Here is a 15,299-nt window from a genome sequence, read left to right on the forward strand (position 1 = left end):
ATATTTTTTGCTAAATATTAACCATTCTCTTTTCTTTAAAATTATTCTACATTTTTAAATTCTGAGAATTTTAAGTATAGTTTTTTATATTTTTCCTTTAAATTTCACATATGCAGATATACTTTTATGCAGATGTCTCAATTTACTTTATGACCCAGAAAGTCGTGGAAGTTTGGGGATTTGGGCAGAAGAAAGGGCAAGGCTGATAGGGAAGTATGTGACTAAACCTCTGAAGAAAGATAATAGTCAATAATGGCAAGGAAATAATGAGTAAATGGGAAGATAAATGAAGAAGAGAAGGCAGAAAAAAATTTGTTTGATGTGTTATTTTTGGTGTGCGTGTGTGTGTGTGTGTGTGTGTGCACACCTGTGTGTGCATACAAGTGCCCACAAGTGCTGGGCTGACTGACTAGAGTTGGTGAATCCACCGGGGATTTGTTTACTGGGCAGTAGCTCATTTCTGACTTTTCTTTTGAATTCCTCAACTAGGATTGGGCTAAGGGAGACCTTGTGTTTACCACTCATTAATGACAAGGGACAAGCCAGCTGTCTGGAAGCCAGAAATTAAATATTGTCACATACATGATGAATGTAACTGTTTTGAAATATAAGAACTTACAGAATAAAAATATGATGGTGTAGGGCTAAAATTTTAAAACTCAAACTTCTTAGCCAAAATGTTCAGAAAATGCTCTTTTGTCATTTTAATAAGTATACAAAATTTCAGGTTCTTTTCAACTGAGCACAGTATTTTCATTGCTTTGGGTGGTGATAATTTTAAGTTATTTTGGGAGAGAGGGTTAATCTGGGTTCCCATCCTGGTTTTCATATTTTCATCAAGTGCTAAGATTTTGTGATTCTTACATAAACTTTTATTTTAATAAATTTATTTATTTTTGGCTCTGTTGGGTTTTCGTTGCTGTGCGCGGGCTTTCTCTAGTTGCAGCGAGCGGGGGCTACTCTTTGTTGCGGTGCGCGAGCTTCTCATTGCGGCGGCTTCTCTTGTTGCGGAGCACCGGCTCTAGGTGCGCAACACAGGCTCTTAGTTGCTCCGCGGCATGTGGGATCTTCCCGGACCAGGGCTTGAACCCGTGTCCTCTGCATTAGCAGGTGGATTCTTAACCACTGCGCCACCAGGGAAGCTCACATAAACATATTTAGTCTTCCAATTTGCTGAAGATAAAGTTTAGCTTACTGAGGATTAGAGAACAAGCAAATGTAAAGAAAAGACAGTCTCTTGCAAGTGTACTCCATTTTTTCACTGTCAATGCATTCAGTGGTACAGCCCAAGTGGCTTCTGCATTGGGTCCAGAGACTATTTCACATCTAACAAAAAGGGTAGGAGAACCTTTTTAGAAATAAGTATCCTGATTTTACCTGATTGCATTGCATTGGTGTATTTGTTTACCTTAAATCATTTTTTTCTGAAAAATATCCACACAGAAATAGAAAAAAAAGATTGCTCTATGTCATTGTTTCTCATTTAGGGTACTAACCCTTTTGAGAATCTGCTGAAAAATATCAACCCTCTTGCTAGGAAAACAATGCATCTGTGTATATACATACATAATTTTGTGGAAAATATCCAGAGGTTCATAAATTCTCTTAAGTTAAGAAATCTTGTTAAACATAATTTGCCTTTAGTCAGAGAATAAAAGCATTAAGTTTAGAGAACTGAGGTTTAAAACAAACTGGATAAGAACTTCAGGATATGTATACAAGCAAAGTGTTAAGTGGTGAACATGGGATGCTGTTTTGTAACTTCTGAGGAGAGGGAAAATGTTCTAACATGTACTCCGTACATTAATACTCTTGCAAATGGATTTGTCCTAGGGAGTACCCCATATTCCTGCGCTGACTCCTATATTCTGGATGGGCTTCTGATAAAGAACCTAGGAAAAAAGGACCAGGCCTGGAATGTAATATCTAGGTCCCCAGCACCTACATATCATCTCTGAGTTGTAGACTGAGATAAGAGGAGACCTAGAAGACACCTCCTATGGCCTTAGGCTTTCACCTGGATGCTCTTCCAGAAATTGCTCTGCACTAGAGATGATAGGTCCACTGCAACGGATGTTACCTAATTCCATCTTTGTTCAAGAGAACTGAGCAGAACTGATCTTAGTGTGTATGCGCAAGTTTTCAACTCTTAATTAAAAACAACTCTCTATCCACTTTTTATTTCTCCTGGAGTTTTAAGGTTCACACATACCAGCACACAGTCAGTGGAAAATATGAATGTTAAGAGTACTTAGAAGTAGGAGTCATGCATGTGGTAGAGGGAAGGAGGTTGAAAGGACAGAATGTATTTTTGGGGACCAGCCTATGTTGTAACCATATTCCCACGAGATAAAAATGTAAGAAAGACTAAATTAGGTTAAGCTTGAGAGTAATTTTGGAAAGTTATGTGCCAGTTATCTGGGATTAGTAAAGCTGGAACAAAACAAAACAGAACTAGAATAGTGGATTGTTGCTTTTTTAGCACAGGGTCATCTTTTGAGTGTATAGCTAAATCTAGAACTTGTGGTTTTGAGAGACAGGACTTTGTTTCCTTTTTTTTTTATAAATTTATTTATTTTATTTTTGGCTGCGTTGGGTCTTCGTTGCTGCGTGTGGGCTTTTCTCTGGTTGCAGCGAGCAGGGGCTACTCTTCGTTGCAGTGTGCAGGCTTCTCATTGCGGTGGCTTCTGTGGTTGTGCAGCACGGGCTCTAAGCACATGGGCTTCATGGTTGTGGCACACAGGCTCAGTAGTTGTGGCGCACAGGTTTAGTTGCTCCATGGCATGTGGGGGTCTTCCCGGACCAGGGCTTGAACCCATGACCCCCTGCATTGGCAGGCAGATTCCTAACCACTGCGCCACCAGGGAAGCCCAGGACTTTGTTTCCTTTTGTGGCAGCATTTTCTCAGCTTTTTGTCCCATGGTTCTTTCTGCATGTGGTGTGGAGTGATAACACCCATATAATCAGGAATATTCCTACAAAAGTGGAAAGGACAGTATTTTCTACTTGAGGATTTTCAGGCCCTGAAACAGTGGTGAATTAGGGTTAATGGTTTACACAGAGCACAGATAAATTAAAAAATAGGGTCAGTGCAAGTAAGAAGGAAATGAATAAAATCTGTGTAGCTCTAAGTTTGTGCCCGTGCATCTATGATACGTGGCTAAAAGCTCAGTTCTGGCAACCTGAACTTAAGGAGGCGAAACAAAAGAACACCTCAGTAACACTGACTAGGTCTAATTCTTTCTTTCTTTTTCTTTTTTTTTGGCCATGCCACACAGCATGGGGGATCTTAGTTCTCCCACCAGGGATCGAACCCGTGCCCCCTGCAATAGAAGCACCAAGCCCTAACCACTGGAACACCAAGGAATTCCCTAAGTCTTTCATTTTAAATATCAAGCCTTCTGGGAGCTTTTTCTGATATCTAAGACTGAGTTCCCACCTAAGCATTCTAGTAACACCTTTATTATCTATCAGGCATCACCCCGAATTAGACTTATCTGAATGTGCTCCATAAGACTGTCCTCTACTTGAAGGCCTTCTCCCATTGCCTTCTGGAGAAGAGCTGGATTTCACTTGAATTTTTTGACATGTAGATACTTCTTTTTTCCACTCTTACCTTGTAGCCAGTCTTTAAATTACTTAAAATACAGTTTTCTTTCTAGAGCTTAAGTTGCCCCCAACTCATCACATGAGCAATCAATAGGTTGGTATGATGAATTCTCTGTTACCCCTTAAAAGACTGTTGAGATCTAGAAATTCCAATAACCAATATGGAAATTAGAATTCAGAAAGTACGCTCTCTTTTTTATTTTTTAAAAAGTAAATGTTTTTGCCCTGGGCTAGAGATGTGGTGATTACCTAATGCAATTTCTTTATTTTAAAAACAAATATTTCCTTGTCCCGTTTAAGAAAATTATATAATAAGGGCATTAAAAAAAGAACTCACAAAAACTATTTCAGTGCAAAATGTCAAATCCAAGAGAAGAATAAAATGATAGTTATCTGGAAAGGGTAACAGCAAGCCTTTATCACTTTAACCAGAAGTAAGCTGAAATAGGCAGAAAACAAAATATGATGGAACATTAACCATTCAGTATTTCAACAAGTGTTTGAGAGCTTCTTCATGCTAAGTGCTGTGCTGGGTAACTGTAAGAGAGTTGGTCCTTGTTCTCATGGAGCTTAGTGGGTTAGAGAAAAAAGGCAAATAGTGATTTATTTTTATCTGTGCTAAGTTTTAGGAAAGAAAAGCATAAGGTACAATGAGCTCTTCTCCTAAAAACAATAAAACATCATGGGAGGGTATAATAGGACCAGATGAGTTGGGATAAGACCTAGTGAAGAATTGTGTATTTAAGCTGAACTAGAGCTCATTGCATTATTTCATACCCTGTTCTTTTTTTTTTTTTTAACATCTTTATTGGAGTGTAATTGCTTTACAGTAGTGTGTTAGTTTCTGCTGTATAACAAAGTGAATCCGCTATACATACACATATATCCCCATATCTCCTCCCTCTTGCATCTCCCTCCCACCCTTCCTATCCCACCCCTCTAGGTGGTCAAAAAGCACTAAGCTGATCTCCCTGTGCTATGCGGCTGCTTCCCACTAGCTATCTATTTTACATTTGGTAGTATTTATAAGTCCATGCCACTCTCTCACTTCATCCCAGTTTACCCTTCCCCCTCCCCATGTCCTCAGGTCCATTCTCTACGTCTGCATCTTTATTCCTGTCCTGCCCCTAGGTTCTTCAGAACCATTTTTTTTTTTTTTAGATTCCATCTATATCAGTTAGCATACGGTATGTGTTTTCCTCTTTCTGACTTACTTCACTCTGTATGACAGGCTCTAGGTCCATCCACCTCACTACAAATAACTCAGTTTCGTTTCTTTTTATGGCTGAGTAATATGCCATTGTATGTATGTGCCACATCTTCTTTATCCATTCATCTGTCGATGGACACTTAGGTTGCTTCCATGTCCTGGCTATTGTAAATAGAGCTGCAGTGAACATTGTGGTACATGACTCTTTTTGAATTATGGTTTTCTCAGGGTATATGCCCAGTAGTGGGATTGCCGGGTCATATCATACCCTGTTCTTTTAATCTGTAGAACTTTGACCAAGTGGTAAAGTTAAATTTTTAACTTCATAGGAGTAGAGATTGTTAGAAAATGTAATTTTAAAAACCCATGCACAAGTGTAACAAACAAATCTAATTTTGAATGAACTTAATAGCAAATTCTTTATGAAGAAAATTTTAAAACTCTTCCAAAGAATATTTTAGAAGGCTTGTATAAATGGTGAGATTTGAACCTTTAAAATGCAGTTTTTAAAAAGTTAGTTGAAGTGATTTTTGAGTCACTAGCTATAATTTTTGGGACTCATTGGTAAATTAGTGGGGTATCAAGAATGGAAAAGCAGTAAGAGTATTAGGAGAGTTGGAGCACAAAGGATGAATCACCTCCTTACCACAAAGTTTTTCCATGGTGTGGCTTTAAAAATACTGGAATAGTTGGAGAGAAGGATTAAAACAACTGAGGTGGGGCTATGAGGCTTGCCAAGAGGGGAGTGCTGGAAACAAGAAATTATAGTGATTCAGTGGAATACGGAGGGGTGGGATATCTTGATGTGGCTATGGGAGAGAATAAGATCAGGTGAGCCAGACCATTGGATGCCTAAAGGGCAGTAATGACAGAAGAGGTTTAAAAAAGTTAGATAGCGTCCTTTTTTACCTCATCTCTCATTGCTTCTCTTTATGAAACCAATGCTCTGGCCAAACTGGGAATGGTGAGGGATCAGATATGGGAGATTGTTAATAGAAGCAGTCAGACTTTACTTATTGGAGACGGGAGAAAGGGAGGAGGCATAGAAAATTCTAAGATTTTGAGTCACAGAAAGCAAAAACAGCTGTAGTTGGGACAAGTTTTGTACTCTGACCAGCACCCCCATGATTATTTTTAGTTTGTGGTAGGCTAGATGTACCAGGATCAGTCTGTGCTTGTGGACAAAGTGGTACTGACAGCAAATGGGATGATAGTATTTTATAACTCCAAAAATTGGCACATGTAGAATCAGATATTATTTAAATTGGAAGGGGCCATCTAGTTTCACATTCCTTCATTTTACAAGTGAGTTTGCGTTTAATTGACCTTTCCCAAAGTCTTGGAACCAGTTCATGACAAAGCTGAAATTAGAATCCAGATCTTCTGGCTTCTAGTATAGCATTTTCATACTTTTTGCAAGTTACTATAAAATTTTTTTCATTTGTTTTCTGTTTTATTGAGAGATCTGTCAATTTCAAGATCTGTTACAAGTATAAATGTTGGTGTTAAGATTTATTTAGCTATCAAAATTTAGGTAAAAGATGTAAGTTAAATATGGAATTAAAGCATATTGGCAAGTTTATCTTCTAAACAGATGATTTTGGAATAATATAACAATAAATAATTGCTTGATGATAATAGCTATGCTCGACTGATGATAGTTCTAATTGTGTGTATACTGGCTGAACTAAAACCAGTTTAATCTGGTTCTAGGAACTATCCTGTACTTGGCTGATTGAAGTTGACAATAATGACCACAGAGTTATCCAATAAAACGTTAATTAAAAGCATTACATTAGCATTAAATCCCCCTGCTTGATCATTATCTTTATCAAAGGATACTGTCTTTGGCAGAGTTACCCATTTTAAAGGGGAAATAAAGCAATATGAAACTGCCTTTGAGGAAGAAAAAATTAGAGAGAAAAAAGTATTGTTTCTTTTCTTACCAACCTTATATAGCAAGGTGATATCTTTACAATAGCCATTTACAACTAAACTGCAACCTCCATTCAAAATAATTGATCTCCCCACATTTGCACAGAGGTTAATGAATGAATCTACTTGAACAAACAAATGGTTAAAAGGGTGGCATTGTCTCCCTGCTTCAACTGGTTGGATCACTGTAGGAACCAGTGGGTATTCTTTCTTGGTGCTATTACATCATCTCATTTTCTTTTTGGCAAGCTATCTTTCTCATTGACTTCTGGTCCATTGCCCCCTTTTTTTAAGAACTGGCAGTTTTCCACTTTTGTGGAACATGGTCTCTACCCTCCCTATCATTGCTCCTTCAAATGATAGATAAGTTTCTCAGGCTGATTGAAGTGGGAGCAGTGGAGAGAGAAAGAGGAAGAACCCCCAGAGAACTGTAGTTGGGCTCTTGGTTACTATTCACACAGGGCCTGAAGTCAAGTAGTTTTCAGGGTAGTAGTAGTGGTTCCCAAAGATTGGTCCTCAGACCTGTGCTAGTCTAACATAAGCTTTTCATTTGTCCATGGCAAAGATGGCAGCCTTTCTCAAGAGAGACCCCTTTGTCTGGATCATGACTGTTAAATTTTTGTTATTTCTTTTATGAAATGATGGTGAAAGTAAAAAGATAGATAGATAGTACTTTTTTTCTTTCTAATTTTGCTTTTAAGAAGTAAAGTATTTAAAAATCTTCAGAAGCTTTAGAGAGCTTATTTTAGCAAACTTTAGCAAACTTATTTTAGTTTTTTATATTGTCTTTGTTTCAGATCATCTTTATATCAGTTTATACATTATTGAAAAAAGTCTTAAATATAAAATTGTATGTATTGCTGTTTAACTTAATGGATTTTGAGTGCATTTTTCTAAATAATATAATTATTTTAATGTCTGTTGGATATTCCATCATGTTGACATAACATCACTCAAACCATTTTTCACAGATAATTAAAAAAATTTTTTTTAACTTTACTATTATAGTAGATAAAACATGGATTTTCAGTATGGTTTTAATTGGTATTTCTTTGATTAAACATCCTCTCTAGAGAGAGTAAACATTCCTCTCTATGTGGTTACTCTTTTTATTTCACCTTATGTGAATTCTTTCTCTTTTCAACTTTTGAAATAGTAAGTTTAATTAAAATAGCATATAGAATAATGTAATATAAATAGGAACACTTTGTCAACCATATAGTATAGAAATATTTTCCATTCTTTTTTAAAATAAATTTATTATTAATTTTTGGCTGCATTGGGTCTTTGTTGCTGTGCACGGGCTTTCTCTGGTTGCGGCGAGTGGGGGCTACTCTTCGTTGTGGTGCGCGGGCTTCTTGTTGCAGAGCACGGGCTCTAGGCGCACGGGCTTCAGTAGTTGTGGCATGCAGGCTCAGTAGTTGTGACTCGCAGGCTTAGTTGCTCCGTGGCATGTGGGATCTTCCCGGACCCGGGCTCGAACCCGTGTCCCTTGCGTTGGCAGGTGGATTCTTAACCACTGCACCACCAGGGAAGTCCCCTTCTACTTTTTACCTTTAAGAAATAGAAAAAGAAATATATAAAATTTAGATTTAAAACATTTTAATCTGCCAATATTTTCCTTTGTGTGTATTTTTCTCTTTTCAAGCTGAGAAAGGTCTCGTTATTCCACAGGTCAAATAAATACATATTGAATATTATGCTAGTTTTCCCCGTTAAAATTTAGATATGATTCTTTTTACCTGTGAGGTATTTATTTTGATGTATGATCTAAAGTGCTATTTCTCAAAGTATGATTCAGAGATCACCTGCATCAGAGGCATAGAGCTTTCTTATTAAACGTGCAGACCTCCTGAGTCAGAATCTCTGGGAGTAGGACCTGGGAATATACATTTTCTTTTTTTTTTTTTTTAATTTTATTTATTTATTTATTTACTTATGGCTGTGTTGGGTCTTCGTTTCTGTGCGAGGGCTTCCTCCAGTTGCGGCAAGCGGGGGCCGTTCTTCATCGCGGTGCGCGGGCCTCTCACTATCGCGGCCTCTCTTGTTGCGGAGCACAGGCTCCAGACGCGCAGGCTCAGTAATTGTGGCTCACGGGCCCAGTTGCTCCGTGGCATGTGGGATCTTCCCGGACCAGGGCTCGAACCCGTGTCCCCTGCATTGGCAGGCAGATTCTCAACCGCTGCGCCACCAGGGAAGCCCAGGATTTGTGATTATGTTGGGCATACCAGGATAATCCAGGGACCTCTCCCCCACCATCTCAAGATTAACTTAATCACATCCTCAAAGTTCCTTTTCAATGTAAAGTTACATATACACAGGTTCCAGAGATTGGGACATGGACATTTTGGGGGGGGGGGGGTCATTACTCTGTCTACCATAATACTTAGAAAAATTAAAATTTGAGAAACACTGGTGTATGGTAGATACTCAATATTTTCCCCTTAATCACTGTATATATATTTGAACTGTTATTAAATAATATTGTTCTGTCTTGGAAAGTTTATATAAGATAGATGTCTTAAAGTTTTATACATAATTAGTCATTTTAGGAGTTCTCTATTTCAGTAGTCTTTTAAAAAATATCTAGCAAAGTAAAAAGTTGGTAATCCTCTAGTTTTTATGGTAGGTATTTCTTATCTGTGATTTTAAAAGCCTTTAAAGGCATGTATCTTTATTTGAGTCTCACTGCCCCCTCCCCCAGTTTTGAAAAATTTGATTAAAACATTACAGTAATAGTACATGGTGTTTGAAACAAAATTCAGACAAACGAAAAGTGTATAAACAAATAGGGAAAACTCCTTACCTCTTCCTATGCCTACTTTCCCAGGGATAAACAGTATCTATAGTTCTGTGCATGTATCTTTACTCTTTCCCCTGTCCGCATGTAAGTATATATAATATTAGATGTCTTAAAACTCTTTTTAAACAAAAATAGGATCATACTCTCTCTATATAATTGACACATAGCACTGTATAAGTTTAAGGTGTACAGCATAATAATTTGACTTACCTGCATCATGAAATGATTATCACAATAAGTTTAGTGAACATCCATCATGTCAAAATTAAAGAACAGAGAAAAAAACCTTTTTTTGTGTGATGAGAACTCTTAGGATTTACTGCCTTAACAACTTTCATATGTAACATGAAGCAGTGTTCATTATATTTATCATATTGTACATTACATCTCTAGTACTTATTTATCTTATAACTGGAAGTTTGTACCTTTTGAACACCTTCTTCCAATTCCCCCTTCACCCACCCCTTGCCTCTGGTAACCACAATGATCTCTTTTTCTATGAGTGCGTTAGTTTTTTTGTTTTTGAAGTACAGTTGACATCCAACACTATATTAGTTCCTGTTGCACCAACATACTGATTTGGTATTTATACACTTCAAAATAATCACCATGATAAGTCTAGTTACGATATGTCACCATACCAAAGATATTACATAGTTACTGGCTATATTCCCCACACTGTACATTTCATACTCATGACCTATTTCTTTTCTCCCCCCACCACCTTCCACTCTGGCAACCAACCCCCTTCCACTCTGGCAATTTGTTCTCTATATCTATAACTTTGTTTTGTTATGTTCGCTCATTTGTTTTGTTTTTTTAGGTTCCATATGTAACTGAAATCATACAGTATTTGTCTTTCTCTGTCTGATTTATTTCATTTAGCATGATACCCTCTAGGTCCATCCATGTTGTTGCAATGGCAAAATTTCATTCTTTTTTATGGGTAATATTGCATTGTATATATAAACCATATCTTCTTTATCCATTCATCTTTTGCTGGGCACTTGGGTTGCTTCCATATCTTGTCTATTGTAAATAATGCTGCAGTGAACATAGGAGTGCATATATCTTTTCCAATTAGTGTTTTTGTTTTCTTTGGATAAATACCCAGGAGTGGAATTGTTGGATCATATGGTAGTTCTATTTTTAGTTTTTTGAGGAATCTCCATACTGTTTTCCATAGTGGCTGCACCAATTTACATTCCCACCAACAGTGCACGAGGGTCCCCTTTTCTGCATATCCTCACCAACACTTGTTATTTGTTGTCTTTTTGATAATAGCCATTCTGACAGGTGTGCCAAGTATGACTTTTTGCCAACTTCAAAATAATACCTGAGAGAGAAAGAGATCTTAAAGATTTTATGAAAAGTTGAAAGCCTCCTCCTTATATAATGGAACTGAGATTTGAATCCATTCAGTCTTTCTTCCAGGACTCCCCACAACTATTTAAGGGAAAAAATTTTTTTGAACCAGCTGACATAAGTTATTTTTTAATTACATTGTAGACAAATGAACTCAGTATAATTTTCCTGTAGACCTCATACAACTATCAAACCAAAATGATTTTAAAAAACTAAATGCAGGCCATCATCAAAAAGTCTACAGACAATAAATGCTGGAGAGGATGTGGAGAAAGGGAACCTCCCTACACTGTTGGTGGGAATGTAGATTGGTACAACCACTATGGAGAACAGTATGGAGGTTCCTTAAAAAACTTAAAATAGCTGCCATGTGATCCAGCAATCCCACTCCTGGGCATATATCCGGAGAAAACCATAATCCGAAAGGATACATGCACCCCAATGTTCATTGCAGCGCTTTTTACAATAGCCAAGACATGGAAGCAACCTAAATGTCCATCAACAGAGGAATGGATAAAAAAGGTGTGGTACATATATATATAATGGAATATTACTTAGCCATAAAAAAGAATGAAATAATGCCATTTGCAGCAACATAGAGATTATCATGTAGTAAGTCAGACAGAGAAAGACAAATATCATACAATATCGCTCATATGTGGAATTTAATTTTAAAAAAGATATAAATGAACTTATTTACAAAACAGAAGCCGACTTACAGATATCAAAAACAACTTATGGTTACCAGAGGGGAAACATGGGGGAGACGGATAAATCAGGAGCTTGGGATGAACACACGCACACTACTATATATAAGATAGATAACCAACAAGGACCTACTGTATAGCACAGGGAACTCTATCCAATATTCTGTGATAACCTATATGAGAAAAGAATCTAAAAAACAATGAATATATGTATCTGTATAACTGAATCACTTTGCTGTACACCTGAAACTAACACAACATTGTAAATCAGTTATACTCCAATAAAATTAAAATATTAAAAAGATTTTTAAAAATTAAAAACTAAGTGCAAATAAAACTGTAGAAGCAGTAAACTTTAAATCATTATGCTGTGTTACAAAGTTACTGGTCAAAATGTGACTATCATGATTGGTATTATGGGCCAAGTCCTTCTGAGATGAACGTGCCTACCGTACTATGGCTTGATATTTGCTTGTCCCATTTGACTCATTGTCAACTTTTGTTGGTACCCCGGGCCACCATTTTGCACACAATACAAAACATCATCTGTGTTAAGTCCACCTCTCTTACTAGCCTAGAGCTGTTAAAGTCATGTTATTTAAACACCAGCAAAACTGTAAATGTAAATCATAATAGTACATATGAATATAGCACTGAAATTATAAGGCAATCCTTGATTATCATTGTCCACGACGTTCCAGGCTAGGTTTCTGCTCATTTTTTGAGATTTTCATTGAAAATAAATCACGTGTTAGATTTGGAGAGAGAGCTGTCAGATCCCCAGAATGTCCACAGACCCCAGTCTGAGAACCACTTCTACCTCAGTTACATATTATAAATGGATATTCACAAATTCACAGCTATAACTGAAAATGTAACTCCAGTGTACATATGTTAAAGCGGGTCTCTTGCTTTTCGAATGTCACCACTATTTTCTCCATGTACCACCTTGCCTAATATCCTCATTTTCTCCCCTTGCTTAGCCTCAAGCTTCCAATTAGAGCAGTGGTTCTCAATCCTTGTTGCATTAGAATTACATTAGAATTACATAGGGAGCTTTTATAAGAATATAATATCCAGTCTTGGATGTGTCCCTGAGTTTTGTTTCTGTTTTTTTGTTTTGTCTTATACTTTGTTTTTAAAACTCTCCAGTTTGTTCAATGTGCAGCTGGGATTCCAAACCACAAGATTCTAGAACTATTGAAAACTTCTATCCAAATACTTTGGCTTATTAAGGAACAGTAAGACTATGTATTATATAAAACTGCTTACTGTGTGCCATGTTGTCCAACACAACATACTGTTAGCTCATGAAATCATTGATGCTATGAAATAGGTATTACCTCCATTTTTCAGGAAAGTAAAGTTTAGAGAGACTAAATACGTTCCTTTGGGCTACATCGTTATTAGCAGCAGAACCAGGATTCAGATTGTCTGTTAATCATGATCTTAACCACAAAACTATAAATATCCAGTCTTATTTCGCCCTTTTATTACAATATAGATTAACCAGTCACTGTTAAACACACACTTTGATGAAGGTGTTTTTACTTTGAATAATGTACATAGTTTGACTAAAAATATATAAGCATAAAGTGTGAATGCAGTTCATATGAACACCTGCAGCTGTAGCTCTCTCTCTTTTTTTCCTATTCAGTTAAGAAGTTTGTTGGCGAAATGACTTCATTCTCCAAGGTTGGATTTCTTCTCAAAAGAGGCTGAAAAGCATTCAGTTAGTTAGCTCACTTTGTTTTCAGGTCTATTAAGAAATACTGCATTTAAATCAGATTCTGATTAAACTTACAATTTTAGGGTTACCATATTTGGTTGATTTTAGCATGCACATTTTCTATATTTTAAATCTTTGAAATCAGAAAGAAATGTGTTTCTTACACTTTGATGCACACTGTAGTTAAATTGGCAGATTTTTCTTTCTTAATGAAAGATAAAATAGTTATGTATCTTAAAATTAATGACATCTTAGATTTGATGAATTAACAATAGTGGTTATATATGAATGACCATTCCATATATAATCAGGCTATTTTTGGAGGTAAAACAGTGTGATGTATTCTCAGTATCGTTGTGAAGATTAAACAAGGGAAAATAATCATCTCAGTATCTGGCACATAGTAAGAGCTTAGGAAGTGTCAGCTGTTATTATAGCATTGTAGATACTAGTGTTATAGTTGCGTGATGGATCCACAACCACAGACCAGAGAAAGATGTCCAAGCAGTCTTCAGTTTGTAAGTGAAACTTATTTCAGTTATTTCCTGTAGGTGGGTTCTTTTATAAACAAATCTGACTGGCGTTAAATTGATATTTCCAAGACTGCTGTATTTATAGAATGCTGAAAGCCATCATTATACAATATACTGCACTGTACTGCTCATTAAGGACTCTTACTCTGGCATATTCTCAAAATACAGAATTTAACATAGGTATTCAATAGTCTAGTCCAGGGGAATTTTGTCCAAGAAGCTCAGCACCAGAGGTTATATGAGAAACAAGATTATTGTCAGTAGACTTTGAGAATATCAGTTATAATAAGAACTGTGCTTCCCTCAGTCACTTAATTTTTTACCTGTAATACAAGTTAAATAGCAAATAATGTTGCAGAAGTAGTGTTTCTCCCTTCTTTCATAACTTACACATTTTTTTCAGGCCCTGAAGACTTTTAAGTATATTCATACTTATGAGGCATTAAAATGCTTTAATATAAAACATAAACCATGTTAATTTAAGTTTGTACAGAACATCTTTTTTTTTTTTTTTTTGATCCTGGGACAGTGATAACTCATCTGAGCTTTGATAATTTTCTTTTGTGCTTCTTTTGTTGCTTTCTACTATAATTTTTGGTTTTTTCTTCATAATTCATGCTTCCTAAGGGAAACTTCTTAAGTACAATTTTGGGATAAGTGAATAGATTATTTTCAGTATTGATTTTTATTTTTTAAATCTGCAGAAAGTAAAAAAAAACCCACCAAGAATATTTTTCTGGCATTTTATAGAAGGGAAATATTTTTTAATTAATAAACTTTTTTTAGACAGAAGTTTTATTCTATTTTTTTAAATATTTATTTATTTATCTTGGCTGCACTGGGTCTTAGTTGCGGCATGCGGGATCATTTTTAGTTGCAGCATGTGGACTTCTTAGTGGTGGCATGCGGACTTCTTAGTTGCGGCGTGCAGACCTCTTAGTTGTGGCATGCATGTGGGATCTAGTTCCCAGACCAGGGATCAAACCCGGGCCCCCTGAATCGGGAGCTCAGAGTCTTACCCACTGGACCACCAGGGAAGTTCCTAGAGAGAAGTTTTAGATTCACAGCAAGAATGAGCACAAAGTACAGAGTGCCATATACACCCCGTTCCCCACACATGCACAACTTCCCCCACTATCAATACCCCATGACACAGTGGTACATTTGTTACAGTCGATGAATGTATATTGACACATCATCACCAGAAGTCTATAGTTTACATTAGGGTTCACTCTTGGTGAAATACATATATATATATTTTTTATAGCATTTTACAGGAGGTGTTTTTTAACATATGGCTATTTTAAAAAAATTTTTTATTGAAGTATAGTTTACAATATCATATAAGTTTCAGGTGTACAGCACAGTGATTCAGTTATACATATATATATGTGTATATTCTTTTTCA

General features: G+C 36.5%; 1 protein-coding gene across 1 annotated transcript in view; it reads left to right on the forward strand.

Annotated features, from left to right (window-relative positions):
• Positions 1-15,299, forward strand: part of FAM214A (family with sequence similarity 214 member A) — an 85,618-nt gene that overhangs the window by 27,421 nt on the left and 42,898 nt on the right.

The sequence above is a fragment of the Balaenoptera musculus genome, chromosome 2, assembly GCF_009873245.2.
Source record: "Balaenoptera musculus isolate JJ_BM4_2016_0621 chromosome 2, mBalMus1.pri.v3, whole genome shotgun sequence".
Lineage (NCBI taxonomy): Eukaryota > Metazoa > Chordata > Mammalia > Artiodactyla > Balaenopteridae > Balaenoptera > Balaenoptera musculus.